We start from the raw sequence: 17795 nt of genomic DNA, 5'->3' as shown, positions 1-17795 counted from the left end.
TACTTATGTAATGGCTTAAAGTAACACATATTTATAGTTTCACATTTTCTATGGGTTAGGAGTGTGGGCCTGGCCTAGCTGGGTCATTTGTTTAGAGATTCACAAGGCTGCAATCAAGGTGTTGGTGGGGGCTGTGGTCTCATCTGAAGCTTGAAAAGGGAAGCCTTTACTAGCAGAATTTGGTTCCTGGTGGTTGTTGGATTGAGGCTTCGGTTTCTTGCTGGCTTTTGGATGGAGGCTACTCTTAGCTCCTGGAATCTGCCCTTGGTTCCTTGTTACATGAGACCTCCAGAATAGGCAGCTCAACAATGTGGCAACTTGCTTCTTCAATGCCAGCAAGGGAGTAAGAGACTCCAGCAAGATGGGTGCTGCAATCTCATATAATACTACCACATACATGTAATTATGTATATCTCATCATCTTGCTATATTCTGTTGGTTAGAAGCAAGCCATTAATTCTGCCTACATACAGAGGGAGGGGGTTACACAAGGGCTTGGATACTAGGAGGTAAGGATTCTGGTGGCCACTTTATTAATTAATTAAATTATTTATTTGAGAGAGAGAGAGCGAGCGAGCGAGCAGGTGAGGGGGGCATGATGGGGAAGGGCAGAGGGAAAGTCTCAAGCAGATTCTTCACTGAGCTTAGAGCCCCACTGGGGGCTGAATTCCATGCCCCCAAGATTAGGACCTGAGTTGAAACCAAGAGTTGGACACCCAACTGACTGTACCACCCTATTTATTTAAAAAAATTTTTTTTTTAATTTCTTATATAGAGAGTGTACACAAGCGCGGTGAGGGGCAGAGGGTGAAGGGGAGGGAGAGGGACAAGCTAACTCTGGCTGTGTGCAGAGTGGCTGCTCTGTTGGATCCCATGGCCCCCTGAGATCAAGACCTAAGCCGAGACCTGAGCCCAAAGAAAGTTGCTGGTTAACTGACTGAGCCACCCCAGCGCCCCCTGGTGGCCACTTTAGAATATGCCTGTCACAAACCTTGTGTTTCTACTTCCAGAGGAGGTAATTGTTTTTATTGTTGTTTTTGTTTTCTCTTTGAAACTAGATCACTATGGAACAACTTTTTTACTGTTTTCTGTGCTACTGGGTGGTTGCTTTTCTGTTTCATTTAACTACTGAGTAGGTAGTCCCTCAAGCATTTCATGTAGATGATCTCAGATCCAGTTCCCATCCTTCCATGGTCCAGTGCCTTATCTCTTATTCCTTTGTGAGCATTTGAAATTCTACTTTCTATGATAATAAGACAGCCAATTCACTGCCCTACCTCTTTATCTTTGTAGAACAGTCATACTGATTTTCTTGGTTCTTAGTTTTTCCCTCTGGGAATTACCTTTAGTCTTTTGGGAGTTGAATTGTGCATTGAAAAATATATTATTAAACTTTATCCAGTGTGTCTAGGTGCTTGTAAGAGAGGATTTTTGGGGTGTCTGCCATATTGCTTAATAGCTATTTCTTTATTTTAGCTAAAGATTTATACATTTCAAAACTAGAAATACTATTAACTAAATAAAAATGTGTGCTTACAGATATATAAGGTAAGAACTTCAGATAGTGAGTATTGGCTCATGTGCAATATAGAGTTGAGAAGTATAATGGATAAAGACTTTCACAAACTGGCCGTTGATGACTTTTCTGATGTAATCTCTTGCCTTTCTAAACACTTGCACTTTATACTTCAGCAATATAATTCAGCTTTTATTTCCTCAAGCACAGAATGCAGCTTCATAGTTTCCTGTGTTTGCATACATTATTCTTTCCGATCTGGAATGTCCTGCTTTATCTCTCTCATCTCTCTTTACTTGATTAATTCAGTCTTTTAAATTTTTTTCTTTCACATTCGTTTTTTCTCTTTAGCATTTTTAATTATTATATTTTTCATTTCTAAAGGCTTTCTTTTTTACATCTACCTGACAATTTCTGATAGTTTTTTAGTTTTGGGTTTTTTTTTTTTCCTTAAACATATCAAACATTTAATATGTTATATCCATTAATTCAATATCTTTCATCTTTGTCTGTTTCTGTTGCTTGTTTTGCTGTTCTTCTTTTATGGCTGCGTGCTTCCTTATGTGCTCTTATGATTTTTTTTTTCGTGCTCTTATGATTTTTGATGATTTCATTTTTCTGTAGACTTGGGAGGTCTTTGAAACCATGTAAAGTCAATAAAAGGAGGGGCCCTAGGACCTTGTTCATTGCTGTATCCCAGGGTTTGTTACAGTGTTTACTATATGAGACTTTCAGCAAATATTTATTGAATGAATGATGTGTACATGTTTCACAGAGTATTGTAATTATAAATATGTCTATATTCTCCACCATATTGATAATGCCTCAAGTTAAAAAACTTTTCAGCTTTAACTCAGTATCCATAGCACTTAGCACAGTATCTTAATATAGATTAAGTTCTCAGTTAATGTTGTTAGTTAAACCAGTGAGAAATTGCTTGGCATATTCTGCCCATTGTAATCTATAAAATAAAAAAGATTTATTTTTCCTTTGTTGTCATTTGAAGCCATTGCTAGTGGAGATAAATGATGAATCAACTCAGATAACCAGTAGTATGTCTTGATCATGATTGATTAAAGCAGAACCTTTTTCCAGACTGAACTGCAAAACCAAAACTTTTTAAAGTTTATTTATTTAAATAATCTACACTCAACTTGGGGCTTGAACTCACTATCCCAAGATCAAGAGTTGCATGCTTTTCCAATTCAGCCAGCCAGGCACCCCTAAAACCAGAACTTTCTAAGTCTGGTGTCACTGAAGGCTGATCATATTATCAACTATCCAAGTACTTAACGGATTTCAGGGCATTGTGAATATGGAAGTTTTCAACAAATATTTACTAAATATCTACTATATATGTAGTACTTTGTAATGTTGTATTATGGATTTTTTTTTCCCAGTAAATTATGTGCTATGTGAGGTATAAACTTAAAATTGTGAAAAGGTGACTAGCAGAAAAGATAAGTGATTTGTTTCAGCAGTGAAAGAATTGCCTTAAGACAGTATCATTTCTTTAGTCATAATGGATCACAGATTAATAAATTCTTTTATTTTTTAATTTTTAAAAGATTTTATTTATTTATTTGACAGAGAAAGAAACTGGGAGAGAGGGATCACAGGCAGAGGGAGTGGGAGAGGGAGAAGCAGGCTTCCAGCTGAGCAGGGATCATGACCCAAGCTGAAGGCAGACACTTAACGACTGAGCCATCCAGGCACCCCCAGATGAATAAATTCTATAGACGTTCAGATGAGTCTAGTATAATTGCCAGAATTACATGGCTTGTTTGGTTCTTAAGATTTATTAGGATAGACCAACGCTTATGACTGTGTCTTTTACTCTCTTTCCTTTTTCTTTTTGCATGTTGTGGTGTTAGGAACACAGCTTGTTAAAGAGCAAATGACATGAGACTGAATCTAGATCTTCCCACTTGGGAGCAATATGACACTAGGAAAAGTTCTTAATCTTGCCAGATATATAAAATAAGAATGATAAGCTCACAAGGTGATATTTATATTAGAAAGATTATGTAAATTAGGTCACTAGTTTGTTTCCAGGCATATAAACTCAATAGATACTAGTACTCTTCTGCTTTATTCTTTTTCTTTTATTATATAATTTGTGTGATTTTTTTCCCACTATTTTATTCTCATTCTTTTTTAAATAAAATAAAAATCAACTTTAAAATAAAGTCAGTATTCAGATTAAAGGTTATAATGGAAAAGACCATGCAAATACTCCATATGTGTGTGTCGGTGTAAGAACATTGCTGTTTTAGTTGGATCACAGAGAAACCTTTGTTTGCTGGATGGGATACTTGTCTTGGCTGACCTATCTCATTTTCTCTGGTTTTCTTTAAAGCAGTTTTTTTTTTTTTTAGACATTTAAAAGCTGACACTTGGGCAGTGAATACCCTGAAAAAAAGTCTTGTTCCAGTGGAAATTGACCCAAAGTTATTTGGGTAGAACTAGAACAGTTCTTTGGGGGCAGGATGAGGGAGAGGGAGAGAGAGAATCTTAAGCAGGCCCCATGCCCAGTGTGATGAGAGGCTTGAGCTGAAATCAAGAGTCTGATGCTTAACTGACTCAGCCACCCAGTTGCCCCTAGAACAATTCACTTCAGAGATTTGGGAATTCAAAAAATTAAAAAACTTGTATTTTATAGTCTTTAATTTTTTCCCTACTGCTTAGGAATTTGATTTAAATTAAACCCTGTTTAAGACATTAAGTTAAATGAAATAAATTCATAAACATATTTTACTTAATGTTAAGTTATGTTGGAGAAAGTATTTAGTTGCTTACGGTCTTAAAGAATGAGATATTACTGAACATTAATAACTAATTATACATTTTCAAAAACAATTCCACAACTCAGATAGCTTTTCATGTTTAGGAAATGCATATCTCAGTGATTTGTTTTCATTATTCATATTGATTTGGAAGCTGACCAAAAGAAATGAATTATTTTTATTTCATTTTCCAGAAAACTTTGAAATTACCAGGAAGTTAAAGATATATAATTCAATAAATATTTAAGAAATATATTTATAACCATCAATTAGAATAAAATCACTAAGACATTTAAATTACTTTACTTTGCTTTAAATTCTAAATTATTCATAATTATTATGGTAAAATAAGAAACTGTTTTACTTAATTTTTTTTCACTTTGTGGATTTTTTTTTTTTAAGATTCACTCATCCACTTTAGAGAGAGAGCCAGGGCATCGAGGGTCAGAGGGAGAGGGAGAGAGAAACTTTAGCAGACTCCTTGCTGAGCTTGGAGCCCAACATGGGACTCCATCTTACGACCCTGAGATGACAAGCTGAGCCAGAGCCAAGGGTTGGATACTTAACTGACTGCACCATCCAGGAGCCCCTCATTTTGAGGATTTTTCTTTTTTCTTTGTTGAAGATTTTACTTATTTGAGAGAGAGTTTGAGAGAGCGAGCACGGGGAGGGGAGGGGCAGAGGGAGAGGGAGAAGCAGACTCTCTGCTAAGCAGAGAGCCCAGTGTGGGGCTCAATCCCAGGATCCTGGGATCCTGACCTGAGCTGAAGGCAGATACTCAACCAATTGAGCCACCCAGGTGCTCCTCACTTTGTGGATATTTTTTAAAAAATGAAATAGGACATTCTAATTGAAATCAACATAAGAGTAGGAAATAGTTTATAAAATGGAAAGAAGACAGGTTATTAGTACCCCTGCATTTGAATCCTGATTTTGCCTTGTTCAAGCTGTACGATCTTGTATATATTAGGACAAATTGCTTAATTTTGATTTCACTTTCTTTAGCTGTCAGATTTGCTTAAAAATACCTTATAAGTTGGTTTTGAGGATTAGTTAGACAAAGTAATGACCTTTTGCATTCTAAAAGTACCATTTAAAATGTTGGATAATAGTTTTATTAATATTTAGAGTCTGTCAGATTACACACTTAAATTTAAACTTCCTTTTCAACTGAGAAGGTATTCATTATTCTGTTTTAAAATGTCTCCTTTTTTGCTACAACTAAACTCTCCCTAATGTGGTGTCTAAGCCTCATAATTGATGCTCATATAATTGTGGAATGAAGGAATGAATATGTTCAACCTCTTGATATCAACATTATGTATTGTTACACATAATGATCTATCTAGTAAAGATATACACTAGATAGATGGATATGGATGCCTTTGTAACTTATTTCTGGAAGCCCCATCAAGACGTAGAGATATTGGGGCACCTGGGTAGCTCAGCTGGTTAAGCATCTGCCTTCGGCTCAGGTCATGATCCCAGGGTCCTGGGATCAAGCCCTGTATTGGACTCCCTGCTCAGCAGGAAGCCTACTTCTCCCTCTCCCACTCCGCCTGCTTGTGTTCCCTTCTCTTGCTCTCTTTCTGTCTGTCAAAGAAATAAATAAAATCTTTTTTTAAAAAAAGATGTAGAGATATTAACTTAAGCCCTCAAATAATGGCATAGGTATTAAATTGCCGCAGACTTGGGAGGCAGCCTAGTTTAATTGCTAGACCTATACCTTGGGCTTGAGTCCAGTCTGCCCCTTCTTGGTTGAGCAAAAGTGGACAAGTCATTTAATCTTTTGAGTCTGGGTTTCTCTAGTCTGCTCCTTAGTGGGAACTTTACTTTACTTTACTTTGGGAACTTAATGTTAGTGTATGTCAAAGTATTTATAGACTATAAAACAGTATAAAATACAGAAATTTTTGTTGTATTAAGATTGACAAGGATATTAGCTGAGCCATATGACTTATTTTTATAATCGTGAAAGTGTACAGAAAATAGTATTGCAAAGATCTTTCAAGTTTGGGTATTTGAAAGGACTCATGAGTCTCCATATTTACCTAAGACTTTTGTTTAAAGGATATGGTGTAGCAAGAGAAAGAGAGAGTGGAGAAGCATTAAGAATGTGGGGGACATTAAGGGGAAACTGTCTAGAATCCCAATTTGTACACAGGTCCATTTCATCCTTGGATTGACGACCAAGGTCTGTGTGATAAATCCTGGGTTGTGGAGAGCTCAAGGCAGTTCGTAGTGGGGTATTTTTATGTTGTTCTGGTCATGTAGTCAAGCCTGGCTGGCTAACCAGTTCTATCAGGTGAAAATGTGTCAGTAAACAAACTGGTTTATAGGTCACCAGGTTGTTTTGGACCTGAAACAGCACATCATAAATCTAATTGACCTTATCTTGTCCAAGAGCCAGATAGCCAGATGTCCTCAGAGATGAAGATGGAGTTTTCACAGTCCAGCTGTAAATAGAGCCTATTGTACACAATTATATTCAGAGCACCTGCTATGTACAAGCTATATGGTATGCCTTTGAAATTGGCATTAAGACATCATCCTTGACAATTAGGAAGACTAGTGAAGAAAAAAAAGATCATCAACAAAGTGGTATTGGCAGTTAGGGGAGTCGTAAGCACAACCTCACAGTTTGTAGGTGATTTTCTGCTTGCTTATTTAAGGCTTCACTGAGGAAGTAACAGTTTAGATGTTAGAAGTAAGAAGATAGAATTTGTTAACAGTAATGGGCCCTACTCTGCACAGACACGTTTAAAATCCTCATTGTGACCTCCCTACCATTGCTGAATGGTTTTATGTGCTTTATCTTTTATTTAATGACTTTTTGAACAATTAGATCTAATGAAATTTATCCCTAAGCAACAGGGAAGTTTTGAATTCTGAGATCTCAGGAAAAGATTTTAAGGAGACATACAGCATTGAGAATACAGTTAATAATATTGTAATACACTTATCATGCGAAGCATTCAGTAATGTATAAAATTGTTGAATTGCTGTGTTGTACACCTGAAACTAACATGTTGACTATACTTCAATTAAAAATTCAAAATTTTAATAAAAGTGTTTTAAGGAGGAACCACTACTTATTAAAAATATATACAGATTTCTAGGGAAAAATTACTTTTTATGGTCTTTTTTGACAATGTTAAAAACAATATTAATAGGTCATATTTATTGACACTATGTGTCAACCACCATGCTAAGCACCTTATTTAATTATAATGAAAAATCTGTTTGAAGAACATTTATGATAATCGTCCTGCATATTTTGAATTATTTCCTCCTTCCATAGAAAGAAAGTGGGTAACTTTCTTAACATTTTCGACATTTTATTAGTCTTTCAGTGAAGTTATATATTTGCACGCTTTTGGTTGCCTTTTGTGTAACCAGCTGGGAATACATCCTTTCATTATAGAAGACTCTTAAATTAGTCATTCATGCCTTCTCTTCCCTCTCTCCCATCTCACAACCATCTTAGTTTAGTTCCTTATCATCACTTATCATCACATTTGGATTATTGTAGTCATAACTTATTTGTCCCCTTCCTACTGTATCCAGTCTGTAAACTTAGTTATTCTTCTCTTTATCATTCCTCTGCATCATTTACTCCCCATTTGCTCTCTCTGGAAGAGTTCAGACTTTGTGTAGTTTGGTAGGGAGATCATAGACATATGGTCCATTTTTATATTAGTTCCACTGTATCAGAGTAGCTGTATGTAGCTCCCAATACAACTTTCCTCCTAGGCTTAATAAAAGTCATTTGTCATGGTTTCCTAGGCACAACATGTTCTTTCTGGCTTTGTACATTGGTGTGCTTTCTCTACGTCGGATATTATTCTCTGCACTTGTTTAAACTACTATTCACCCTTTAAGGCAAACTGAAATATTATCTCTTCTGTGAAGTTTTCAGCAATTATACCAAGCCAAGGTCTAATGAATTGATACCATTTTCTATGAACTTCCATTATGGTATGTTGTATTTTTTTTATTATGTTAAAATCATGTTCATGTGTTCATAAAATTAATGTTCATATGCATTTCCTTTGTGGAAACCACTTTTCTTGTTTTTCTTATTAGAGAGTAATTACTTATTGTGGAAAATTTTGAATCAGTCAGCAAATATTGATGACTATTTTCAATATGTCAGGCACAGTGCTGAGTCTGGGAGAAACTGGTGAAATCTTCATGAAGTGTACACTTTAGACTTGGGGAAGTACTTAGTTCAGCTCTTAAAAATGTTGTGAAGGGAAATATAGAAAATACAAAGAAGCAGAAAAAGAAAATGAAAAGCACCAGCAATCACCCTGTTCAGCATTACATTACAAAATGAAATGTAAAAATCAGACCTGGCCCCGGGAGGCCCATGAGGCATAATTGATCTGCATAAGCGGTGGCTTAGATTCCGTGTACCAACTCCTGTGTCACCTCACACTCAACCCACACCTGTGGCCTCATGGACCATTTCTTAGGAGCAGTTAATTGTTTGCTGTGTATCCTCCATACTGACTTTTCTCTTTCTCTCTCTTTTTTTCTCTCTGCACACACACATACTTTAAAAATAAAAATATATGATTATGCCTTATGTAGTATTTTGTGACTTGATTTTCTCAGCAGATGTAAGGGATACTTCCATTCTTTAAAAAGTGATTTAGAAGATAAACTTTATTTTTATTCTGTTTGAGTTTACTTTAAATTAAAAAAAAATACACTGAACCTACATTTCTGTATCAAAAGTGAAAAGATATTTGTTCACCCCCCTCATGTGAAATAATACATGGAACATGCGTTCTTTTACTTTTCACTTACTTCTATCTTTTTTTTTTTAAACCTCATATAAGTTAAGATAAGAGGGCCTGAAATATGGCAGTGATAGTGAGGAGGAATGTAAGGGAACTCTAATGAGCATTCTCAACCCTTGCTTTTTGCCCTTCTGCCTCTGTGATAGCTCAGGACTCCTTTCCATCTCTTTCCTCTTTTCCTTTTCTTCTTCTCTAACTAGGAAGTCTTTTTTTTTTTTTTAAGATTTTATGTAATTATTTGGCAGAGCGAGACACAGAGAACAGGGGGACAGGCAGGCAGAGGAAGAAGTAGGCTTCCCACTGAGCAAGGAGCCTCATGCAGGACTCCATCCAGGACCCTCAGATCATGACCTGAGCCGAAGACAGCCACCTAACAATTGAGCCACCCAGGTGTCCTGGAAGTCTGTTTTATATGCATATAAAGCAGTAAGCAAGATACTTGTATAAATGGACATAAAGATGTCCAATGAAATATTGTTTAATAAAAGAAACATAGCAACAGGGGTGCCTGGGTGGTTTAGTTGGTTAGGCAGCTATCTTCAGCTCTGGTCATGATCATGGAGTCCCAGTATCGAGTCTCGCATCAGGCTTCCTGTTCAGCAGGGAGTCTGCTTTTCCCTCTGACCTCCCCCGCCCTCCCGTGCTCTCTCTGTCTTTCAGATAAATAAATAAAATCTTTAAAAAACAAAACAAAACAAAGAAAATATAGAAACAACCTAGAATGTCCAGTGGTATGGGAATAGATAAGTAAAATTGGTATATTCCTATGATAGCATACTGTACAGCAGTTGAAAGGAATGGACTGTTACAATTATCTACTGGATCTCTCAACTAATTTTTATTGATTAAAACTTTGTGGAGTGAGCGGCGCCTGGGTGGCTCAGTGGGTTAAAGCCTCTGCCTTTGGCTCAGGTCATGATCCCAGGGTCCTGGGATCGAGCCCCGCATCGGGCTCTCTGCTCAGCGGGGAGCTTGCTTCCCCTTCTCCCTTCTCTCTCTGCCTGCCTCTCTGTCTACTTGTGATCTCTATCAAATAAATAAATAAAATCTTTAAAACAAAAACAAAAACAAAAAAACCTTGTGGAGTGATACAGAGTTACCCAATTTAGATAAACATAAAAAGCACAAAGCAAAACTATATGTTTATGGACATACATATGTGTAAAATAATTTTTAAATGAATTACAATTATGCACCCAAATTAACACTAGCCATTTTCTCTGGAAATGTATGAAGGGAATTTGACTGGAGAGATGGTTGACTTTGATTATATCAGTAATAGTTTATTTAATTTATTAAAATAAAAGCTTGATGCAGACATGGCAAAATGTAAATTATGATCAATTTTTAGGTTTCTTTTTTTTTTAATTCATTTACATTCAATTAGCCAGTAAGTAGCACATGATTAGTTTCATATGCAGAGTTCAACAGTTCATCAGTTGCATATAATACCCCCATTTTGGAAAGCCATCCTCAAAGTGCCAGCCCTGAGGGTGGCAGTGGAATCACAAGACCCAAGAATCCCATTCGTTCTGTCTGCAGTGGCACTTTTGCCAGCCCAGGCCCGGATGTTGGGAGAGCCAAACATGGATCGCTGGGCCTCACCCTAGATGTCTCTGTGCTCCCGTGCAAGTAAGGTAAGTGGCAGGTCAGGTGATGGGTGAGGTCCATTTCAGCTGTGAAATTTCCAAAATGCCCAGTTATCACCCACTCTGGTTCTTAGACCTTGTGTTACCACCTTCCCACCCAATGCCTTTGGTTTTCTTAATGGAAGAGAACAGCTTTCATTGATCACTTTGTTTGATGAGCTAAATAATTTTTAAAAATTGTCTTGGGATTCCTAATTATCCCTAAACTCCCCATTATGGAACAATCATTACTGAATTTTTTTTTCTTTTCTTTTTTCTTTTTTTATTAACATATAAAAGTATTATTTATAAAAAGTATTATTTGTTTCAGGGATACAGGTCTGTGATTCATCAGTCTTATACAGTTCACAGCAGTCAGCATAGCACATACCCTCCCCAATGTCTATCACCCTGCCACCCCATCCCTCCCACCTCCTCCCCTCCAGCAACCCTCAGTTTGTTTCCTGAGACTAAGAGTCTCTTATGGTTTGTTTCCCTCTCTGCTTTCATCTTGTTTCATTTTCCCTTCCCCTATGATACTCTGTCTTGATTCTCAAATTCCTCATATCAATGAGATCATACGATAATTGTCCCTCTCTGATTGACCTGTTTTGCTTAGCATAATACACTCTACTTTCACCCATGTCCTTGCAAATGGCAAGTTTTCACTTTTTGATGGCTGCATAATAGTCCATTGTATATACTACTTCTTCTGTATTCATTCATCTGTTAAAGGACATCTAGCCTTTTTCCATAGTTTGGCTATTGTGGACATTGCTGCTATAAACATTTGGGTACCCATGCCCCTTTGGATCGCTACATTTGTATCTTTGGAGTAAATACCTGGTAGTGCCATTGCTGGGTCAGAGGGTAGCTCTATTTTCAGCTTTTTGAGGAACCTCTATACTGTTTTCCAGAATGGCTGCATCAGCTTGCATTTTCACCAACAGTGTAGGAGGGTTCCCTTTTCTCCGCATCCTCGCCAACACCTGCTGTTTCCAGACTTGTTAATTTTAGTCAATCTGACTGGTGTGAGGTAGTATCTCATGCTGGTTTTGATTTGTATTTCCCTGATGCCAAGTGATGTGGAGGATTTTTTCATGTGTCTGTTGGTCATTTGGATGTCTTCTTTGCCTACAAGTCTGTTCATGTCCTCTGCCCATTTCTTGACTGGATTCTTTGTCCTTTGGTTGTTGAGTTTGACTAAGTTTTTTTTTTTTTTTTAATAAAGATTATTTATTTATTTGACAGACAGAGATCATAAGTAGGCAGAGAGGCAGGCAGGGGGACAGGAAAGCAGGCTCCCTGCAGAGCAGAGAGCCCCACGCGAATGCGGGGCTCGACCCCAGGACCCCGGGTTCATGACCTGAGCCGAAGGCAGAGGCTTTAACCCACCGAGCCACCCAGGCACCCCTTAAGTTCTTTATAGATTTTGGATACTAGCCCTTTATCTGATATGTCATTCACAAATATCTTCTCCCATTCTGTCAGTTGTCTTTTGGTTTTGTTGACATTTCCTTTGCTGTGCAAAAGCTTTTGATCTTGATGAAGTCCCAATAGTTCATTTTTGCCCTTGCTTCCCTTGCCTTTGGTGATGTTTCTTTCTTTCTTTTTTAAATTTATTTGACACAGAGAGAGAGATCACAAGGAGGCAGAGAGGCAGGCAGAGAGAGAGAGAGGGGGAAGCAGGCTCCCTGCTGAGAAGAGAGTTTGGCGATGTTTCTAGGAAGAAGTTGCTGTGGCTGAGGTCAAAGAGGTTACTGCCTGTGTTCTCCTCAAGGATTTTGATGGATTGCTGTTTCACATTGAGGTCTTTCATCCATTTTGAGTCTGTTTTTGTGTATGATCTAAGGAAATGGTCCAGTTTCATTCTTCTGCATGTGGCTGTCCAGTTTTCCCATCACCATTTGTTGAAGAGACTGTCTTTTATTCCACTGGACATTTTTTTCCTGCCTTTGTCAAAGATTAGTTGACCATAAAGATGAGGGGGTCCATTTCTGGCCTCTCTGTTGTTTCATTGATCTATGCGTCTGTTTTTGTGCCATTGCCACACTGTCTTGATGATTACAGCATTGTGACAGAGCTTTAAGTCCAGAATTGTGATGTCACAAGCTTTGCTTTTCTTTTTCAACATTCCTCTGGGTATTCAGGGTCTTTTTTGGTTCCATATAAATTTTAGGATTATTTGTTCCATTTTTTTGAAAAAAGTTGGTGGGTATTTTGGTAGGGATTGTATTGAATGCGTAGATTGCACTAGGTGACATAGACATTTTCACAATATTTGTTCTTCCAATCTATGAACCTAGAACATTTTTCCATTTCTTTGTGTCTTCTTCAATTTCTTTAATGCATACTTTATACTTTTCTGAGTACAGATTCTTTGCCTCTTTGGGTAGACTTATTCCTAGGTATCTTAAGATTTTGGGTGCCAGTTGTAAATGGGACTGACTCCTTAATTTCTCTTTCTTTTGTCTTGCTGTTGGTGTGATTTTACATCCTGGAGCTTTATGGAATTCCTGTATGAGTTCAGGCAGTTTTGGGGTGGAGTCTTTTGGGTTTTCCACATAAAGTATCATATCATCTGCAGAGTGAGAGTTTGACCTCTTCTTTGCTGATTCGGTTGCCTTTAATTTCTTTTTGTTGTGTGATTGCCGAGGCTAGGCCTTCTAGTACTATGTGGAATAGCATGGTGATAGTGGACGTCCCTGCCATGCTTCTGACCTTAGGGGAAAAGCTTTCAGTTTTTCCCCATTGAGAATGTTATTCGCTGTGGGTTTTTCATAGATGGTTTTGATGATATTGAGGTATGTATCTCCTATCCCTACACTGCAGAGTTTGATCAAGAAAGGATGCTGTACTTTGTCAAATGCTTTTTCTGCATCTATTCAGAGGTTCATATGGTTCTTGTTCTTTCTCTTATTAGTGTAGTGTATGACATTGATTGATTTGTGGATGTTGAACCAATCTTGCAGCCCAGGAATAAATCCCACTTGGTTGTGGTGAATGATCTTTTTTTTTTTTTTTTAAGATTTTATTCATATATTTGACAGAGATTGCAAGTAAGCAGAGAGGCTGGCAGAGAAAGAGGAGGAAGCAGGCTCCTTGCTGAGCAGGGAGCCCAATGCAGGGCTCCATCCCAGGACCCTGGGATCATGACTTGAGCCGAAGGCAGAGGCTTTAACCCACTGAGGCACCCAGTTGCCCCATGAATAATCCTTTTCAATGTACTGTTGGATCCTATTGGCTAGTATTTTGGTGAGAACTTTTACATCCATGTTCATCAGGGATATTGGTCTGTAATTCTTTTTGATGGGTTTTCGTCAGATTTTGGGATCAAGGTGATACTGGCCTCATAAAATGAGTTTGGAAGTTTTCCTTCCATTTCTATTTTCTGGAACAGTTTCAGGAGAATAGGTATTAACTCTTCTTTAAATGTTTGGTAGGATTCCCCTGGGAAGCCGTCTGTCCTCGGGCTCTTGTTTGTTGGGAGATTTTTGATGACTGCTTCAGTGTCCTTACTGGTTATGGGTCTGTTCAGGTTTTCTTTTTCTTCCTGGTTCAGTTTTTGTAGTTTATACATCTCTAGGAACGCATCTATTTCTTCCAGATGGTCTAATTTGCTGGTGTATAGTTGCTCATAAAATGTTCTTATAATTGTTTGTATTTCTTTGGTGTTGGTTGTGATCACTCCTCTTTGATTCATGATTTTATTAATTTGGATCCTTTCTCTTTTCTTTTTGTCAAGTCGGGCCAAGGGTTTATCAATCTTATTAATTCTCTCAGAGAACAAACTCCTACTTTTGTTGCTCTATTCTCCTGTTCTTTTGGTTTCTATTTCATTGAGATCTGCTCTGATCTTTATTATTTCTCTTCTCCTGCTGGCTTTAGGCTTTCTTTGCTGTTCTTTCTCCAGCTCCTTTTGGTGTACAGTTAGAGTGTGTACTTGAAACCTTTCTTGTTTTATGAGAAAGGCTCATATTGCTTTGTACTTTCCTCTCAGGACTGTCTTTTGCTGCATCCAAGGATTTTGAACAGTTGAGTTTTCATTTTCATTTGTTTCCGTGAATTTTTAAAATTCCCCTTTAATTTCCTGGTTGACGCATTCATTCTTTATCAGGATACTCTTTAGCGTCCATGTTATTTGAGTTCTTTCCAACTTGTTTCTTCTGGTTGAGTTCTAGTTTCAATGCATTGTGGTCTGGAAATATGCAGGGCATGATCCCAGTCTTTTGGTACCAGTTGAGACCTGATTTGTGACCCAGGATGTGATCTATTCTGGAGAATGTTCCATGTGCCCTAGAGAAGAATGTGTATTCTGGTGCTTTGGGATGGAATGTTCTGAATATATCTGTGAAGTCCATCTGGTTCAGTGTGTCATTTAAAGCCTTTATTTCCTTGTTGATATTTTGCTTAGATGATTCGTCCAGTTCAGGGAGGGGAAACTGTATCCAAAAATTTTAAAGAAAGAAAAACATAATACATAAAAATTAAGATTGAATACAATGAAGGGATGGAATATAACTGTAAAAATGAAAATTAAAAACATTTTTAAAAAGGAATTGATACAATGTTGGTTAAAATAGGAAGGAAGAACAATTCAAAAAAATTTAAAAAGAAAAAATAAAGAAAAATTTAAAAATTAACTGGAAAGATTAAAGAATCATGCAAAAATGCCATGAATTCTATGTGCTCTCTTCCCCAAGCGCTGGAATTTTGCACTTCTCATTGACTGGTAAACTTGGTCTTGGTTGGTTGTTCTTGCTGATCTTCTGGGGCAGGGGCTTATTGCAGTGATTCTCAAGTCTCTTTGCCCCAGGTGGAGTTACACACCATTGCCAGGGCCCACGCTATGTAATCTGCTCAGGTTTGCTCTCGGTAGCTTTTGTTTCCTAAAAGCTTTCTGTACAGCTTTGGAGGATGAGAATGAAAATGGTGGCCTCCCAATCTCTGGTCCAGGAAGAGCCAGGAACTCAGGGCCCCACTCTTCAGTATGCCCTCAGAGAAAAGCAATCAATCACTCCTGTCTCCCTGGTCTCCAGCCACACTCTGTGTTCACCTGGCCTATGATGAGCGTTTCTATCTCTGATACGTGACACCGGTTGGAGTCTCCAAGCTCAGTTGATTCCTGCTGTGCTGCTCCTCCCAGAGGAGGAAGGGGAGTCTCCTTGTTTCTACCGCTTGTTGGGCCCCTGCTCAAAGAGGCCCACTGTGCCACAGATCACAGTTTATGGCAACCCTGAGCTGAGACCCCACTCCTCAGCTCAGTCTGTGCAACCAGCTTCCCCACTGCAACACCTGGGAGCTCTGCCACACTTAGGCACCCCTCCCCTGTCTTTCTGTGACCCCGAGGGTCCTAAGACCACACGGTCTGGGTGAGGGTTCCACCCCCACTTAGCCACTGGAGCGACGTCCCTTTGCTGAACAGACTTCTAAAAGTTCGGATTTTGTGCTCTGATGCTCTATCACTTGCCGGGAGCCAGCTGATGTAGGCTCCCTCCCCGCCATGGTCTGTCTTCTTGTATATCACCTTGGATTCGCTTCTCTGCATGTCCTGCCTTCCAGAATGTGGTTGCTTTTGTGTCATAGAATTGCTGCTATTCTTTTCTTTAATGTCCTATGGAGTTTGTAGGTATTCAGGTAGTTTGATAACTAGCTGAATTCCTGGAACCAGATGAAATTTAGGTTTCCTACTCCTCCAACATCTGCTCTTACCCCCAGTTACCTTATTCTTTTTTCTGGATTTTACAGTTTCTGTAATTAAAGGTCATTGTGTCGCATCTGGCACAAAATAGATAATGAATTTCACTTTGCTCTTTTTGTCAACCATTCCTACAGGTGGAGTGAATCATCGTAGTATCAGTAAATACTTGGGATGTTACATACCCCAGTTATTTGTCAATACCCCAGTTATTTAAAGCTTTCCAGCCCCTTTAAACTTACTGCCCCCAACCCCGTGGTAATACGGGGTATTTGAGGTACAAATTCAGGAAATAAACATTCTTTATTGTGCCAGGAACCAGTTCTTAGGAGAAATACCATTATACCCTGCCTAGCAACTTTTGTATTGTTTCATGGTTATTGTTTCTGCACTTGAAAGTCTTCTGTAGATTACAACTCACTAGTCTGCTAGTTAATTATTTGACTACTATGTCAGTTTATTGTGAAACCTTAGTTATTTCCTAATTGTTTTTTTCTTCCAGTTTTTATTATTGATTGATTTTTAAAGATTTTATTTTTTAGAGAGTGAGAAAGAGAGGGAGATAGTGCATGTGCCTGTGCATGAGCAAGGGGAGGGGCAGAGGGAGAAGGAGGCTCCCTGCTGAACAGGGAGCCTGGTTTGGGATTTGATCCTAGGACCCTGAAATCATTACCTGAGCCGGAGGCAGATGCTTAACCAACTGAGCCACCCAGGTGCCCCTTCATTTCTTGTTTTGTTTTGTTTTTTTCCTTTTAAAGATTTATTTATTTTGAGAGAGAGAAAAAGAAAGAAAACGAGAGCATGGGGGGACAGGCCAAGGGTGAGAGAAGCAGACTCACCACTGACTGCAGAGCCTTATGCAGGGTTCAGTGTCATGACCCTGAGATCCTGACCTGAGCTAAAATTAATAGTTGGATGCTTAACCTACTAAGCCACCCAAGCACCCCTTTCTTCCAAGATTTTATTTTTTAATTTTTATTTTTAAAGATTTTATTCGTTTATTTGGGAGAGAGAAATCACAGAGGGAGACTGAGGGGGAAGCTGACTCCCCACTGAGTAGAGAGCCCAATAGGGCCTCCATCCCAGGACCTGGAGATCATAGCCATAGCTGAAGGCAGACTCCAGACCATCTGGTCCACCCAGATGCCTCCCCACCCTCAAGTTTATATTTTAATTCCAGTTGGTTAACATACACTGTAATATTAGTTTCAGGTGTAGAATTTAGTGGTTCAACCCTTATGTAAAACACCTGGTACTTGGGGTACCTGGGTGGCTTAGTCTGCCTATCTATCTATCTATAATATATATTTATAAATCATATCTTCTTTATCCATTCATCTCTCTGTTGGACACTTGGGC

At 38.4% G+C, this 17795-nt stretch overlaps 1 protein-coding gene across 1 annotated transcript in view; it reads left to right on the top strand.

The window, feature by feature from the left end:
* The window catches only part of ACER3 (alkaline ceramidase 3), a 187046-nt gene that overhangs the window by 12764 nt on the left and 156487 nt on the right, over positions 1-17795 (top strand). The gene's annotated exons all lie outside the window — the stretch shown is intronic.

The sequence above is a fragment of the Neovison vison genome, chromosome 7, assembly GCF_020171115.1.
Source record: "Neovison vison isolate M4711 chromosome 7, ASM_NN_V1, whole genome shotgun sequence".
NCBI classification, from domain to species: domain Eukaryota; kingdom Metazoa; phylum Chordata; class Mammalia; order Carnivora; family Mustelidae; genus Neogale; species Neogale vison.
The sequence above is the reverse complement of the archived record's forward strand: the minus strand, read 5'-3'. Positions and strand labels throughout refer to the sequence as shown.